Source organism: Petaurus breviceps, unplaced genomic scaffold, assembly GCF_028583685.1.
Source record: "Petaurus breviceps papuanus isolate PSGF00001 unplaced genomic scaffold, PetGlider_PUasm1.0 126, whole genome shotgun sequence".
Classification (NCBI taxonomy): Eukaryota; Metazoa; Chordata; class Mammalia; order Diprotodontia; family Petauridae; genus Petaurus; species Petaurus breviceps.
In genome coordinates, this window is record NW_027185655.1 from 44,610,149 (window position 1) to 44,626,977 (window position 16,829).

General features: G+C 37.6%; 1 long non-coding RNA gene across 1 annotated transcript in view; it reads left to right on the forward strand.

The window, feature by feature from the left end:
* Positions 1–16,829, forward strand: part of LOC138167024 (uncharacterized) — an 87,579-nt gene that overhangs the window by 70,359 nt on the left and 391 nt on the right. Inside the window, exon 3 of the long non-coding RNA XR_011169797.1 lies at positions 14,316–14,403. This is a non-coding gene — a long non-coding RNA (uncharacterized lncRNA). The remainder of the gene's footprint in view (positions 1–14,315; positions 14,404–16,829) is intronic.

Here is a 16,829-nt window from a genome sequence, read left to right on the forward strand (position 1 = left end):
GCGCTCACTGCTGCAGCTCTGATTGGATGCAGCTCGGAGCGCGGCATCCTGTTCTTTATTGAATTCATTATTGAATAAAGGTACATTTTTTTGTTCACATTTACCTGTTTATTAAAATTGCTGTCAATGTTCATTAAAATAATCCCTCCTCTGAAAATAAACCCTCTGGTGTTTTTCTGTCCAAAAATATAATAAGACAGTGTCTTATTATAGGGGAAACACGGTACATGGATGAAATCACAGAAAGGATGATTTTTTTTTTAATGCAAGATACTGTAATATGCTAGGGATATAATATAATGTACAAAATTGACCCTGACATCAAAGAAGGAACATGTGCTTACTTATACTTCATATATATATATATATATGTATATATATATATATATATTACATATAGTACTTACATATGATTCATGGTTTTTGTCTTTCTAATCATAAGTAACTAGATGGCTCAGCAAATAGAGTGCTGGACTTGGAGCTGCCAAGACTTATCTTACTGAGTTCAAATCCAGTCTCCAACACTTAATAGCTGGGAACGTCACTTAACTCTGTTTTCCTGACTTTACTTCTCTGTACAATGTGTGGGAGTAGGGAATACTAAGCTTGTTCCTGTACCTTTGCCAAGAAAACCACAACTAGAATCAGGAAGAGTTGGACACAACTGAAAAAAGGCATCAAAAATGTACCAATTGTGTCTGCATATGGAGACTCACTTCTCTTATTAGCTGTCATCAATGCTTGCAATCCTCGTCACAGGCTTCTTGCATTTTTTTATGCGCTTGAAGTTTAGATTAGTGTGTTTTGTTTGTTTTTGCTTTTGGGTGGGGGGTCATTTCACATAATTGACTCATGTTGAGGCAAGTCTACTAAAATCTCCAGATCTTTTTTTCAGGTAAACAATTTAGCTATACCACTCTATACTTATGGACTTTTTTTTTTATTTCCTTAAGGCATATACAAGAGTCAAGGAAAAATCCTTTCAGGCTATAATTTATGTAAATGCTTCATGGATGGATAATTTCTTCCACTATATCTTAGGAGAGGCATTTTGTGGAGTACTACGGCAAATGATGACAAAAATGACAATAATTTACTATGTATCTGGCAGTCAGCTCTCTGATGATGTGCCTGGGGACGTATATGTAGCCAAGCTGGTCACTGGATGACATTGTCTGATGGTAGATCTGAATCCCCAACCTTCAAGCTGTGAAAGCTATGACAGATATTGTACTCCATTAGGATAGCCTTGTCAAATCCAGTGTCATCTCCAAAACACAAATAAGCTTCAGAATAAGGATGTACTGAAGGCAGGGACATAATGTATTATTAAATAATAAATAATTATTAGTTAATAATAAATAATTCACTTTTTTTTCAGGATCTATGAATGTGTCAGAAAATTCTGTCCAAAAAAGTATCTGGGCTTTGTAGATAGTCTGAGACAGTTGCCTAGGGACACTAAGAAGTTGATTGATTGGTTTAAGGGTCACACAGACAGGGTGTATCAAAGGTGAACTTTAACCTAAGTCTTGCTAATACTTAACTGTACTCATTTATGAGTGGATGAATAAACATCAATAAACAGCTATAATGTACAAACCCGTTTTAAAAAGGGTAGAGTGGAAAGGAAGCTGAGACTAGCATCAGGAAAGCCGTCATATTCTGGCCAATGCAAACTAGCTGAGAGACTCTGGGCAAGTCATTTGACCCTTTCATTTTCAAAGATAATATGAATCAAATGAACAATAATTCCATTTTTAAAAGATAAAGTTAATGGAAGTAAAAAGCAAATGTTGAAAAAGTATTTTAAATATATCAAAATGCTAACATAGCATTAATGACTCCAGAAGGAAGTTAATTTTGCCTAAGCAAAATTTTGCCTTACAGTAACCTATTTTACTATTGCTTTTGTAGCTCCCATGAGGAATATCTCAGGAGTTTTCCAGAAACACCTAGGGAACACTTGTCACCAGTGGACGTACCCTATTAAGTACTATTTGTCAGCTGGGGGAATGAAAAGATGTCATGTGTGCCTTGTAGCACATGCTAAAGTGAATTCATGGGAGAGTCTCCATAAAAATATGACAGTAGTAATAAATGCAAATTGATAGCATATGCTAGGAATGATTTTACATGGCACACTAATCAGGGTGTTTCTTCACTCCTCAGTATTAACAACTGCTGTCTTTTTTCATAGGATCATAGATTTAGTCCTGGAAGAGACTTTAAACATAGTGTGGTCCAACACAGTCATTTTATAATGAAATAAAGTGGAGTCCAGAGACGTTAAATAACTTTTCCAAAGTCATATAGCTTTTAAGTGAGAGACTTGGGGCTCAAATCCAGGTTCTGTGACTCCCTGATGTTCTGTGACTCTAGGATATTCTGTAAACTCTAGCATGTTTACTTCTCCTTTTGTTTGTTTAGTTTCCAGAGGAAAACAGAAAAAAAAATTAGCTACAGTTGGAAAATAACAAAAAAATAGTAATATAAAAAATTAAAAGATTAATTTATTTTATGGAAAGGAGGCTGGACTTGGTTTCAGTAGAAACCTGAATTCATTTTCAGGCTCTACAACCTCTCTATAGGACCCCCAACAAAGTACTTGACCTCATTAAACTTCATTTGCCTTATCTGTACAATGAAGCAACTAAAGAGGGAGTTAAAGGGCACAGTAAATAGATTTCTCAGGCTTGGGACTGAGAAATATCTGAGTTTGAATCATGCCTCAGCTACTTCCTAACTGTGTAACCCTGCGTGATTTACTGATCCTCTATGTGCTCTAGTGTCCTCATTGTAAAATGGGGAAAATGATAGCACCTACTTTGTAGAGTTATCACGAAGATCAAAAGAGCTAAGGTATATAAAGAGCCTGGCAAACCATAAAGTGGCATAAGAATCCTACCTATCACTACCATTATGTACCACCAGCCTCACTAGTGTCTTGTAAGGGGAATTATAAACCCTCCCTCTTATTACTACATTTTCATCATTGTTGTTATGATTGTTGTTGCTATTAAGACATTTCACTTGTATCTGACTCTCCATGACCCCATTTCTTTGGATACTGGAGTGATTCCCCATTTCCTTTGCTAACATATTTTTGCATATAAGGAATTGAGGCAAATAGAATTAAGTGACTTGCAAAGCCATTAAGTGTCAGAGGCCACATTTGAACCCAGAGCCTCTTCATTCCAGGGTTGACACTGTATCCACTTTACCACCTACCTACCCATATTATTATTATTATTATTAACAAATGATAATAATATTACATGCCATTACTTTATTAAGTAGGCTCTTTTCTAACTATTTCTCTCATTTCTACCGGTAATTGTGCCCTCTTATAGCATAGCCAACTGAGAGAGATAAGTGGAGATGATATGTCATAAAGTATCACATCAAGGGAATATTTCACAAAAGACAGTCTGGATCACAAGGTTGATGCTGTCAGTGATAGTGTATGAGACCACTAAGAACAACATGAGAGAAAGATACAACTGTCTTTTAAGGTAAGGGTCTCCTTTCCTGAAAAAGGAACTCCCTATGTCACTTTTTACAGTAACCAAGAGTTAAAGCCTGGATTGTCTGAATCACAGGGGAGAATCTAGGTTGGGTGATAAATTTAGATACTATTAATGTAAAAAAAGGGAAAAGCTGTTTCCTTAGGTTAATTTAGGATAGTCTGGAAATCGCATAGACAACGGTGAGTGAGGTTAGAGGAGGATGAGAAAAAATGTAACTGGTACAAGAAAAGATGGAGAAGGAAGCGATATCATCAGAAGGAAGTCTGCTTTCAGTGAGGGCTAGAAGATAGAAGGAGTGAGGAAGGGAGAGGTTTAATATGGAAGGAAATTAAATTATGAAGTGAGAAATGCAGAGGCCCCAGGGAAAGTGGCATGCAGAATTACAGTGGAATTTAAAGGTGGAGGGGTTAAGATTGAAGTGGTTACAAGTGAGAAAGTGTCTACTTAAATATCTAGAACAGAGTTTGTACATTAGCAGTAGGTTTCAGGTAGCATGCTAACCTTTGAGGAATTACTACTTTGGAGTAGATACTCTACAGAATATAAGTGATTACAGAGAAGTTTTTTGAGGATGATTTGGGATGAGATTGTTTGAGCTCCTCCTTTGAGGTTCAGCCTACTGGGAGGTCTTCAAATAGTATTCTATGAGCCAACAAGGTATCATACCTTGCAGATAAAGAGTTGCGGGAAGAATGGTACTCTTTTTAAGAGGCAGTATATCTTATCTATCCTGAGGGAGGCCCTGGGAATTAAAAGATGATAGATATAGGGCTAGACGTGGTCCTGCAGTGAGGACCCAGTAAAGTAGGAGGTAAAAGAGATATCTGACTTGTGTCATTTAGTCTTAGGAAATCGTTAAGTGTGGGCAGTGGGGTTCTTGATCCCAGAAGTAAGTCCCTCGGTGGTGATGTCATTTGAACAAGACCCAGTGGGAAGGTTTAAGTTCCTCCATAAAGGAGAGAATACCTGGAGCTGTTTCTAGAAGAGTGGAAAGATTGGTGCCTCTAGAGTGCCCAGCTATGGGTTCAAATCCTACTTCTGAAACTTGTTACCTGTGTGATCTTGAGTAAATCAAACAATTTCTCTGAGTCTCTTTTCACTTACCTGCAAAAACAAAGCAAAACAAAACAAAAACAAAAGGGTAATATTCGTCACAGTCCTAAATTCATGATTTTCTGATCCTTTGAATTGGTTAGAGGCTGAATGCCCTGAGATTGTACATTTGGACTTTTTTAAAACCATGATACTGAAAGGGAAGAGAACAGTAGTGGAGATGAGTGGTAGCACTTTGCTGTCAATGATTTTGGGGGACATTGACTCCTTTGGGGAGCGTTAAGACATACCACTCTTAAAAATTCCCCTGTGAAGAGAAAAACGATGTCAACTCAAGCTATCAATTGGGTCAGCTACAAAGAAGTTATAGGTGTGATTGCTGACTCTTTTTATCTGAGAAGCAAATAGTTGCCTGGGGGGAGTCTCGGTATTATGTTTGGTTATTTTTCTATATACTGCAGTAAAAATGCATTAAAGTTAATGTGATTTTGTTTCCTCGTGGGTCATGAAGAGAAATTCGACGCAAGTTATACCTGAAACATTTTTGAAGATTTTCCTGTAATAAAATTCCAGGCAGGGACAAAGATACAAGCCAAAATTCATAATAAAATTATGAAACAGTATATGTGTGTGATTCTTTTCAATTTTCAAAGTCCTATAGCTAGAATAAGGTCTCCTAAGATTTTTGTATGTCATGGTCCACTTTTAGAGTCTGGTCAACCCTATGGACCTCTGCTCAAAATAAAGTTGTTAAATGCATAAAATAATATTTATGGAATCACAAAATCATGTTGCATTATGATATCAAAATAATTTTTCCAAAAAAAGGTTCCTTGACTCCAGATAAAGAGCCTGGAGGAAAGTAGAGAACAGAGTGGTGTTGGGAATACTGTTGGCTACAGTTAAAATAAATTTCTAAGTAGTTTACCAGTCGTTAGGCTTATTTTCTACTTCAAACTTTTATACATGGGAATCAAAATCTCCATCACTGCAGGTAAATGGTACTTGGGACATAGTAGCAAGGTCAATGCTAATACATTTTAGGTGCAATTTTCATTTCCATTTCTTGTGTTGGACAATCTTATGATGCCAAAGACTTTCTTCTTCTTCTTTTTTTTTTTTTTTGATCTTCGATAGCTTTGGCTATTGAGAAAGCAAGGACTGTAGCATATACATAAAGAGTTACCTCCTCAGGTCCATAAAGGAATCCCTCCCTTGGATATTGACTTTGGGGACTGGGTTGGGCTTGGGGTAGTACCATTAGTCTGCGGGGGGTTCCCAGATATTCCCCCAGACTCTTGGATATGGGGAATCAGGCTTCATCCTTTAGGTTTCAAACGTGGTTTATGAAGCTTTTTAAATGTGGTTGTGTCTGATCTAACAGCTCAAATATGAGCAGATCAGCAAGTTTGTTACTTGTTTAGTGTCAAGTCATTTAAACGGACAACTTAATTGACACCTAATAGGTGTGCATTTCAGTGTGCTGACTGGTTTAGCGACAGATAAACATCTCTGATCTGACAGGAATCCAGAAAGCTCCTGTTTGTCAGTATATCCTGGCTCAATTGAAAAATTAAAATGTCTTTCTGAATTCTCACCCCTGCTTGAATAATGCCAGTGTCAAATGCCAGTGTCTCCCTTCGCTCCCAAACCACACCTCCAAGCCATGTTTTTTTTCTCTTTATCCCTCAAATCCACTGGATCTGAATAGTAGGAATAATACAATATCAAATTTGAGAAAGCACTTTTCTCATGATAGTACTATGAGGTACATAGTCAAAGGATTATCATTTCATTTTGCAGGTGAAGATCCTGAGCTTCAAACAATAAAAGTGACTTATTCTTGGTCAAGTAGATGTCAGAGATAAGATTAGAACCAAGGTTTCCTTCTATTATATTTTGCTGTCTCTGTAACAAATCCACTTAGGCTATGGTGTTTTTACATTAATATTCATCTTTCTTTCCTTATGTACTTAAATATGTATGAAAAGAATGATTGATTTGAGAGTCACCACAGGATGTTAGAGAAAAGATCTTTCTGAAGTTGAGCCAATTCCAAAAGTTTCTTTTATTTTAATAGGACTTCACAACTCTAAATACTTTTATGTGTCAAAATAAAGTAATCATAAATAAAACAGAGCTATTCATTGCTTTTATTTGGTGTTACACAAAAATAATTTTTTTAAAAAGTCGCAACTAATCTTAGTTTGGTTGAATCTTTTGGATTGAGCTATATAGGTTCATTTCCCACAATGACTAATTAACTTTTACTCAAGAAAAACTTATATTCTAGGGGTGGCCATGTAGCACATCCAGTAAGAGCACCAGCTCCAGTGTCAGAATGACCTGGGGATCAAATTAGCACCACACCCAGAAATAACTGGCCCTGTGACTTTGAGCAAGTGACTTAACCCCGATTGCTTTAAAAAAAAGACAACTTATATTCTATATTGACTGTAATTGAAATCTCAATTATGAAAATGACTGGTCCCAAGGACAATAAGGATAAAAGATAAGTCAGAGCTATCCCTGGACTACTGCTATCAGGGAAAAAGGAAGTCCAGGTCATGTCATGTCCTGAATGTGGGCAATATTATCTTTGCACATGAAGGAAAGTAGTCTGACATTAAAAAATTTGGAGAAATTTAGGTTTCTGAACTTTAGAAATACTTTTTTAAACTTATTATTGTAAATTGGAGATTTTAAATGGAAAGCCCATCACTTTGAAAAATAATAAATTATCATTTACAGAAAGACTTAATAATGGCAATAAAGCCATTCTAAATATCCCCCTAGTTGACTCCCACTTGAATTTCAGTTACATATTACTATCATTTCATTTTCTTGCCCAATCCATTCCTCAATATTCAAGTATGGTGTTTACATAATAAGTATGAATTATTGGTTCCTGGCCTCAGGAGGCTTAGATGTTTTTAGATAGAAAAGAGCAAGACAAATAAAAAATACAATATATAATTAGATGTTTAAGTGCTATGTACCATCAGGCTATAGGACTTTAGAAGAAAGGGAGATTGGGGAGATTCTGAATACTCTAAGAAGACCTCATGAAAGGTGTATACATTGTTAGTCTTTGAAGGATTGATAAAATTGGTTTAAGAGGGTTTTCCCTCTGTAAGCCTGGATCATTTGACATAGAGACTCTCTGTATCTTTCCTTTTTCTACCACCATGAGTAGAAATGGACCTCTTTTGATTGACTGTATAGACAGAATAGTCTGAGTCTTTAAAACTGCCCAATCTCTTTCTTTCCTATGTGTTATTTCTTTCTGCCCCTAAATGATGAAAATCATAATTTATCCATAATGTGGGGCACCATGAATCTTTTACCTTAACCCCAACAAATTGATGTCAGGTCTTTGTTCTGTGTTTATTCTGCTCAGTTTCAGGTGCCTGTGGTCTAAGCTGATAGTTTTTCCTCGACATTTTGGAGCCAGGATTGAAAGCAGAATGGTGCAGCCAACTACACTAGCAGGGAAACTAGGAGAAGCCAGGGTGTCAGGGTTCCCAAGGGAAGCTTTAAACATGAAAATCCGATTTTATGCTTTATAGAAACTGAGCTAATCTGTGAACCTAATTCCATTCCCCTACTCAGAGACTGGGGTGACATAAGGGGAGTAGAAGGATTATGCATCCCATATATTAGAGGGACATTTCTATATTTGTGATTATAGCTTTTGATAGTACTTTGCAAAAGTTGATCCAAGTACTAGTGGTTAAAAGGGTTTAAGTCTCCAGGTGCCCATCCATTATAGTTGGAGGAACACCCCAGTGGGGTCACAAAAGTAAGTTATGTATGGGGCTGAGGGATATGCTAAGATTCCTATACCTAGCAGTCCTTTTCTTCCTTCAAGAAGGAAAATCATAACTCAAACTACCAGATTCAACCCCAGGCACCTGAAACTGAAAAGAACAAACCACGCAAAACAGAGATCGGAGAACAATTTCTTGGAACTAGAGTAAAAGACAAGTTCATCTGGGATAAGGAATCAGGCTAGTTTCTTCAGAGTATGATGTCTTGGCTGACGGATCAAGTCACTACTTGGCTATGTGAAATAGTTTACTACATTATTTAAATGGTGCCTTACCAAAGTAGACTGCTACTGCTGCTATTTTTGACTCCAATTGGAAGTGATATTTAATACATATTCTACTCCCACTCTCCACAATCAGTTGGCCATTTTTTTTTCACAGAATATTTGAATTGTCTAAAATGAAAAAGAAAAAAACACAAAAGAAATAGAGAAGCCATGTCTTTACAAACATGGCAGCTCTGTGTGTGTGTGTGTGTGTGGTGTGTGTATCAACCAGTTTTCCTTCCCTTCCCAGCAACTCATGTCAATTTTCTTCACTAGAACATAATATATACAAGATGTTCTGACGCAAGAGTCAACAAATACTTTGTCACCACACAGTCTTAACCCCTGAACTCTCCATGTTCAGCAGGAAACAATCAGGATATTTGCACATGCTCAGAAGAATTTGGACAGAAAAGTCCTACAATCACATATGCCTAGAAGCAGGCCAACACCAAGCTTCTTTGTGCTTGACCAGAATTGCAACTAAGCCTATGCTAAAGGGAAAGGGAGTGATGCATGCCTCCTGTTAAGAGAGATTAATCTATGTCTGAAAAGAAATTAGTAAAGTATGTTAAATTAGCATGCCAATGTGAAACATTTGAGTCAATAGTTTTGGCTGGTATCTGTCCCAACTGCTTTCCAGGTTTTTTTTTTTTTTTTCAGAGAAGTTTTTCAGTCATCTCCCTTCACATAACTTTTATGTCATGCATTATATGCACAGAACAAAAGCATTTTATTTGCTTTTTTATCCACCTAACTTTTTTTATTATTGTGTCTAACTCATTGTTATGGTATGGATGACCAGAGATTTCCCAAATCCTCCTTCTTGGGAAGTCTTCCTTGTCTTTGGTTTCTGTAATTCTCAATCCATGTTAAAGATTTGGACTGATGTCGAATTATTTATTTTGTTCTTTGCCCTATCTTAACTACTTCTATCATCTTAAACTTAAAATTGTAGATTACTGACATGCTGTTCTTCTCCCGCCCCACCCCAGCCACCTCTAGGTTCCATGTACCTAATAAATGATTATTGACTGAATAACTCATGCAGGTTTTCCTTAACTGGATAGAATGACATTCAAAATTGCTAGTGTGTATGCCAGAAAAATGCTGATAAGATCATCCAATGCCCCTTCCCCCTTCATTTTTTTTCAGATATTCAACAGCTCTCTTAAATTACTTCTACCATGGTTATGTGTCAGATATGAAACAGGTCAGAATTGTTTTTATGCTTTCTGATAAAAAAAGAAAATCAGAGGAAAATATATTTATTTGTCATGGTTATTGCAGATACTACATTTTGTAAAATTATGTGGTTTTAGGATAATTGGTTTGCACATCGGATTTGTGCCATCAAATTACAAAGGGGCCTTTTTGGATTTGCAGTCTCAGTATGGGCATCTTTTTAAAATCATTTGAGACATCAATGCTGGTTTCTCGTTCATTTTGTTATTTGGTTTAATTGCTGAAGTTAGCACCAAGAGAATATTTGTAGTGACCTCTTATTCCCCCTCCTTTTTTTTTTCTTCAGATTTTGAAACTCCTCAATTTCAGACCTTAACATATCTATTCTAAGCTTGTTTGAGCGTGAAGTTACTTTTTTTTAATACTTTATTAACTTCTGATTTACATCATTCATTTAGGCCAGATTTTGAGTTACAAATTTTCTCCCTGTTTTTCCTCCACCTACCACCACAAAATAGCAATCCCAAAGGATATCCCCTTCTCCAATCTGCTCTCTCCCATATTTTCTCCCATACCCCTTTCGACTTTTCCAGTGGATCTCTATGCCCCAGTGCCTGTATATCTTATCTCCCAATTACATTTAAAATAGTATTAATAATAGTATACACACACACACATATATGTATATATATATATATATATATATATATATATTTGAGTATTTGATTTTAAAACTTTGAATTGCAGATTCATTCCCTTCTTCCCTCACCTCCCACCCTTACTGGGAAGATAAACAGTTCAGGATAGGCTGGACATGTATGGCTAATACAAAACAATAAGTACATATATTCTAAAACACTGACTATATTTCCCTCCCTCCTATCCCACCTCCCACTTGTTCTATTCTCTACTTTGATCCCATGCCTTTTCAAAAGTGGGTGCTCTCACCTTCCCTCCCTCCCAGCCTGCCCTCCCTTTCATCATCCCCCCTCTCATTCCCTTCCCCCTACTCTCATGTAGGGTGAGATGCCCTATTTAGTGGGTATTTCATTCCCTCCCCGAGCCAAATTCAGTGAGAATAAGGTTGACCCATTCCCTTTTGCCTTGCTATTCTTCTCCATTGTAACCATTTTCCCTTGCCTCTTCTCTATGAGATAGTTTGCCCCATTCTGTCTCCCCCATCTCCTCTCATTATATTCTCTCTCACCTCTTAATTTCACCTTTTAAGTATCATCCCTTCCTGTTAAATTGGTCCTTTGCCCTCTATTTAGGTATACCAGTAAACATATATACACACATTCACATATGTATTCATATGCCCATATACCCTCATATATATATATGTATATATATGAATACTATATATATATATATGTATATTTTTATTCCCTTCAACTACAGAGAAAAGTTTCATCAGTTATAATTATTGTTTTTCCCTGTAGGGATGTTAATAGTTCAACTTTGATAAGTTCCTTATGCTTTCTTTTCCCTGTTTACCTTCTCATGCTTCTCTTGCTTCTTGTATCTGAATGTCAAATTTTCTACTCAACTCTGGTTTTGTCAGCAAGAATGCTTGAAAGTCCTCTATTCCACTGAATGACCATATTTTCCCCTGACACATAATACTCAGTTTTGCTGGGTAGGTGACACTTGGTTTTAATCCCAGCTTGTTTGACCTCCGGAATATCATATTCCAAGCCCTCTGATTCCTCAGTGTAAAAGCTGCCAGATCCTGGGTTATCCTGACTGCCTTTCCAGAATATTCAAATTGTTTCTTCCTGGCTACTTGTAATATTCTCTCCTTAATCTGGGAATTCTGGAACCTGGCTATACTATTCCTAGGAGTTTTCTTTTGGGGATCTTTTTCAGGAGGTGATCAGTAGATTCTTTCAACCTCTATTTTGCCATCTTGTTCTAAAATATCAGGAAATTTTCTTTGAGAACTTCCTGGAGGATGATTTCTAGGTTCTTATTTTGATCATAGCTTTTAGGTAGTCCAATAATTTTTAAATTCTCTCTCCTGGATCTAATTTCCAGGTCAGAGGTTTTTCCCATGTGATATTTCACATTGGCTTCTATTTTTTCATTTGTTTGGATCTGTTTAATAGCATCTTGATTTCTCATAAAGTTGTCAGCTTCCATTTGCTCCAATCTAATTCTGAAGCAATGATTCTCCTCACTGAGCTTTTGAGATTCTTTTTTCCATCTGGCAAATTCGGCTTTGTAAGGCATTCTTCTCCTCATTGCCTTTTTGAGCCTCTTTTGTGATTTGAGTTAGTCTGTTTTTTAAGGTGTTATTTTCCTCAGTCAGGCTGTTGACTGTCATTTTGTAATTTTCTTGCACTGTTCTCATTTCTCTTCCCAATTTTTCCTCCACTTCTCTTATCTGCTTCTTAAGGTCCTCTATGGCCTGTAACCAGCTCACATTTTCCTTAGAAGCTTTTGGTGCAGGAGTTCTGACTTCACTGTCTTCCTCCTGTTCCATGCCTTGCTCCTTCTTATCCCCAAAATAGGAGTGTAATGTTGGAATCTTCTGTCTGCTTTGTTTCCTTTGGCTACTCATGTCGCCCCTCAGTCACTTGACTCCTGGGCTTTTTGCCACAGAAGGCCTCTGCCACCAGACAGGGGAGCTTTTGTCCCAAATCGTGGTGTTTTCTCAGCTGCCAGAGGTATTAGTTGGGTGCCCTCTCCGAGGTCTCCACACAGTCTGGCAAGCTGGACACAAACCCCAGGACCTCCACCCTAGACTGCAATCCAGATCCAAGCAGGTTAAAGCAATAGCGATTACCCCTCAGACTGTTGCTTGGTCCCCCTACTGTCTACAGGCCAAGAGCTGAAGCTGCCACATGGCACTGGCTGGCTGTGCAGGTATCTCAGTGGCTTCTTGCCCTGCAGGCAAAAGCCACGCACTCCCACTTATTGGGTCCCAAAGTCCAGACTGCATTGCCGTCTCACGCTGTCCTTTGCATCTATGTGTTGATAAATCTGGAAATGGCCACAGCTGCTGCTGATCTGGAGTCCTTCCAGCAGGTGGCTGGTCAGTCCCTCCCTGGGGCTAAAGCCTTGGTGTGGTGCTGAGCTTGGCTCCCAGAGCACTGGGGTGGCCGATTCCTGCCGGCCTGCCGGGCTGTCTTCAGTGGGAGGTTAGCTTCTTTGTGTTCTGCAGCTCCAAAGTTTGTTTAGAATCCCCTTGTTATATGTATTGGGAAAGGTGGAAGCCGGAGCAGCAGGCAGGTCCGGCTTCTACTCTGCCATCTTGATTCCCTGAAGTTAAGTTTTTGATTGTCCTAAACATTGGAAATTTGGAATTGAGAGCACCATTGACAAGAAACAACATGAAGTACTTGCCTAAACCCAGAGAGATCTGTTTCCAATTTTGTTTCCTTGCGGTATTGGTACAATATGAAATTAAGCATCTCAATGAATTTCAATGGCTCCCTATGACCTCCAGGATTAACTATTACATACGTTTGGTTTTTCAAGACTTTTGTAACTTGACCATTTTCTCCTTTTCCTCTCTACTTATCCTTACCATGATGCTGGTCTTCATGCTGTTGTTGTTCACACCTAATACTTCAATTTCCTACCATGTGTTTTTTCCACTGGCTCTCTCTCATGTCTCCCTTGTCACCTTTACCTCTTATTTTCCTAGGCTTTCTTTCAGATTAATTTCAATTCCCATCTTCTACAAGAGGCTCCAATGCTAGTGTCTTTTCTCTGGCATTACCTCATTGTTACAGTGTAAGTTGGCTGTTGTCCTTCGCTCTTGAAGAGTACCAAAATGACATCATTATGCTAAAGTCAAGTTTCAGTGTGTCCAGTTGTGACTGATCAGAGTAATATGAGCTTGGAATGCTCTACTACAGGTTGGGCACAAATAGTCTGTATGAGCATTTGGTATGGGTACTCTAAATTTGCACATCCTGTGTTTCCTTTGGGCTCTTTCAATTCTGCTTTGCACATACAGCACAGTTCCTTGTCTGACGTGGGCACCCCATACTGAGCAGTCCTGTGCCGGTGTCTCCCATGCCACATAATTGTTTCCAGAGTCCTTGAGAGAACCCTTGAGAGTATCCTTGTATTGCTTCTTCTGACCAGCATGTGAATACTTGCCCTGTGTGAATTCTCCATGAAATAGTCTTTTTGGCAAGTGTATGTTTTGCATTCGAACAATTTGGCCAGTCCATCAGGGTTGTGCTCTGTAAAGTACAGTTTGAATGCTTGGCAGTTTAGTTCAAGTAAAGACCTCAGTATCTGGTACCTCATCCTGCCAAATGATCTTCAGAATCTTCCAAAAACAATTCAAATGGAAGCAATACAGTTTCTTGGCAAGGCACTGGTAGACTGTCCAGGTTTCACAGGCATACAACAATGAGAAAAGCACAACATCTCTGTAGACCTTTGATTTAGTAGTCAATCTAATTCCTCTTCTCTTCCATATTTTCCTTCAGAGCCTTTCAAACTGAGCTAGCTCTGTCTGACTCTGTATGAGTCAACCTCATTATCAATGTGTACATCCCTGGAAAGTATACTACCAAGGTAAGTGAACTTATCCACAGCATTTAAAACTTCTTAATTTGCTGTAATTGATGTAATTGATGGTTCCACATATGTATTGTATGGTGGTGACTGATGGAGCTCCGCGTTTTCTTGGTGTTGTTAGGCCAAAATTTGCAAAAGTATCAGAGAATTGATTCATACTTTGTTGCATCTAAGCTTCAGAGGCTGCCCTGAGTGCAGAATCATCTGCAAACAGAAAATCCCGCAAAACACTCCCTCCACGTGAGCCTTGGCTTGTAGACTTTTCAAATTGAAGAATTTGCCATCAGTGAGGTAGCTGACCTTGATGCCCTGTTTGTTCTCATTGAAAGTATTTGACAACATGACTGAAAACATCATGCTAAAAAGCATGGGAGCAAGCACAACAGTCTTGTTTCATGCAGAAGCTGGCGAGCATGCCATCATGAAATTGACATACAATGCTGATGAACTTTTTCAGGCAACCAAACTGTAAAATAATTTTTCCTAATTCCTCATGACTAACTTCCCATTTAGAGTGTATATAAACCTTTGTATATACCAAGTTCTTTAGATTCTCTGTCAACATTTAGAATATTAACTCCTTGATAGAAAGAACCATGCTTTTTTTCTTTGATTTATTTTGATTTTTTTTCTTTTCTATATATCTTTTTTTTTTTTTGCTTTTTGGAGGGCAATTGGTGATAAGTGACTTTCCCAAGGTGACATGGCTAGTTTTTGTGTTAAGTGTCAGGATCTAGATTTGAACTCAAGTCCTCCTGACTACAGGGCTGGTACTCTATTCACTGTGCCACCTAGCCACCCCTCTTTTCTATATATCTTAAAAAAACCTGATTTATGATAAGAGCTTAATAAATGCTTGCTTCTGTTGCTAATAACTTCAGTCCATACTCTAGCTAAGAATGCTATCCTTACTACAGCACATCCATCAATTGAGACAGTAGTCTTTCTGGTTAGTGTAGGTGACCTTGCCTTCTTGTGGTAACTAAAGACAAAAGATAATAACACATCCCTTTATTCTCAGCATCAACCTCATTTTGCTGACTATTTGTAGTGGTGCTGGCCTACCACTACATGCCACCATTCTATTTTTTTAATTTTGGGATCAGTTGTACCAAATTTACTTTAATGCAATATCCATCAGTGTCACTGTCATAAACATGTTTATCAGCATTTAAGAGTAGCAGACCTTTACACCTTTTGTAGAGACATCAGAGTACCAAAAAAAAAAACCCTCTATACATGTTACTAGCGAATATCCTTTCTTCTTTTCCATTTTGTACCCTTCTTCCTCCATGTTTTGTATGATGAGATGTACTTTTAAAAGGTTTTGTTGTATTTATTGACTTTGATCATGCAGAAAAAATGTGGGTTCAACAGATCTTCATTGTTTACTATTTACTTGATTAGGTAATAAACCATCACATTTCTTCCTTTACATTATTTCTCCCCTATCCCTATGCTTTTTCAGTGGTTGCCCAATCAATCAACCAACATTGAATAACTGGCCACTATATGCCAAGAACAATGGATACAAAATTATGAAAAAGATAGTTCTTGTCCTCATAAAGCTCATAATCTCATATCTTCCATGACTGGATTGCTCTCACTTTTTTTTAACCTTTTCCTTTGCTGACTTTCTTTTAACACTCAACTCATTTCCTACCTTCTGCATGAGGTTTAATGTTAATTCAAATTTCTGTAATTTTGCGCTCCCAGTCTTTCTGCAGTTTTATCCCAGAGAAAATATTGATTCACATATATTCATGATGTTGCAAAGTTTAATCTGTGGTATTTTAGGCATGTTCCTCCAATATCGCCACTTTCATCTTAGTTTTAGAGAGAAATCTTTTACTGGCCCCTCTGTTACTCTCTTATTGTTGTTATTTAACACCATAGGCATATTTCTCTTCCTAATTTATTTTCTTCTTTTTGTCTGTTGACCAGATTTCAAAATGCATTTAAGTGGATATCCTATGGAGCTGATCAAACACTATGTGTATTTATTACCATATTGCACAATTACCAAACTGGAGAGATGAATATCATGAATCATTTAGTCTTACCATATATGAAAGAAATCCTCATTATAACATATTCAGCATGTGGTCATCTAAGATATGCTTGAATATATTCAAAAGGGGGAAACTAACCACTTTTGCTAAGTAACTCCTTTCTCTTTTGGACAGTTCTAATTAATTTTTGAAGTACCCCACACTCCTCCCCACCATACATCCATATCTAAGTTGGTCTTTTTTTCAGTTTTCAGCTTTGTCTGCTGCCAGAGGAAGATAGCACAAGTCAGATCTCTCTGCCTCAAGCCCTTCAAATATCTGAACATAGTTTTATAATCACGTTAACAAAGGAAATGAGTCTATTTGACTTCCTGTGACCTCTTTCTTAATTTAGCTATACTGGCTTATGGT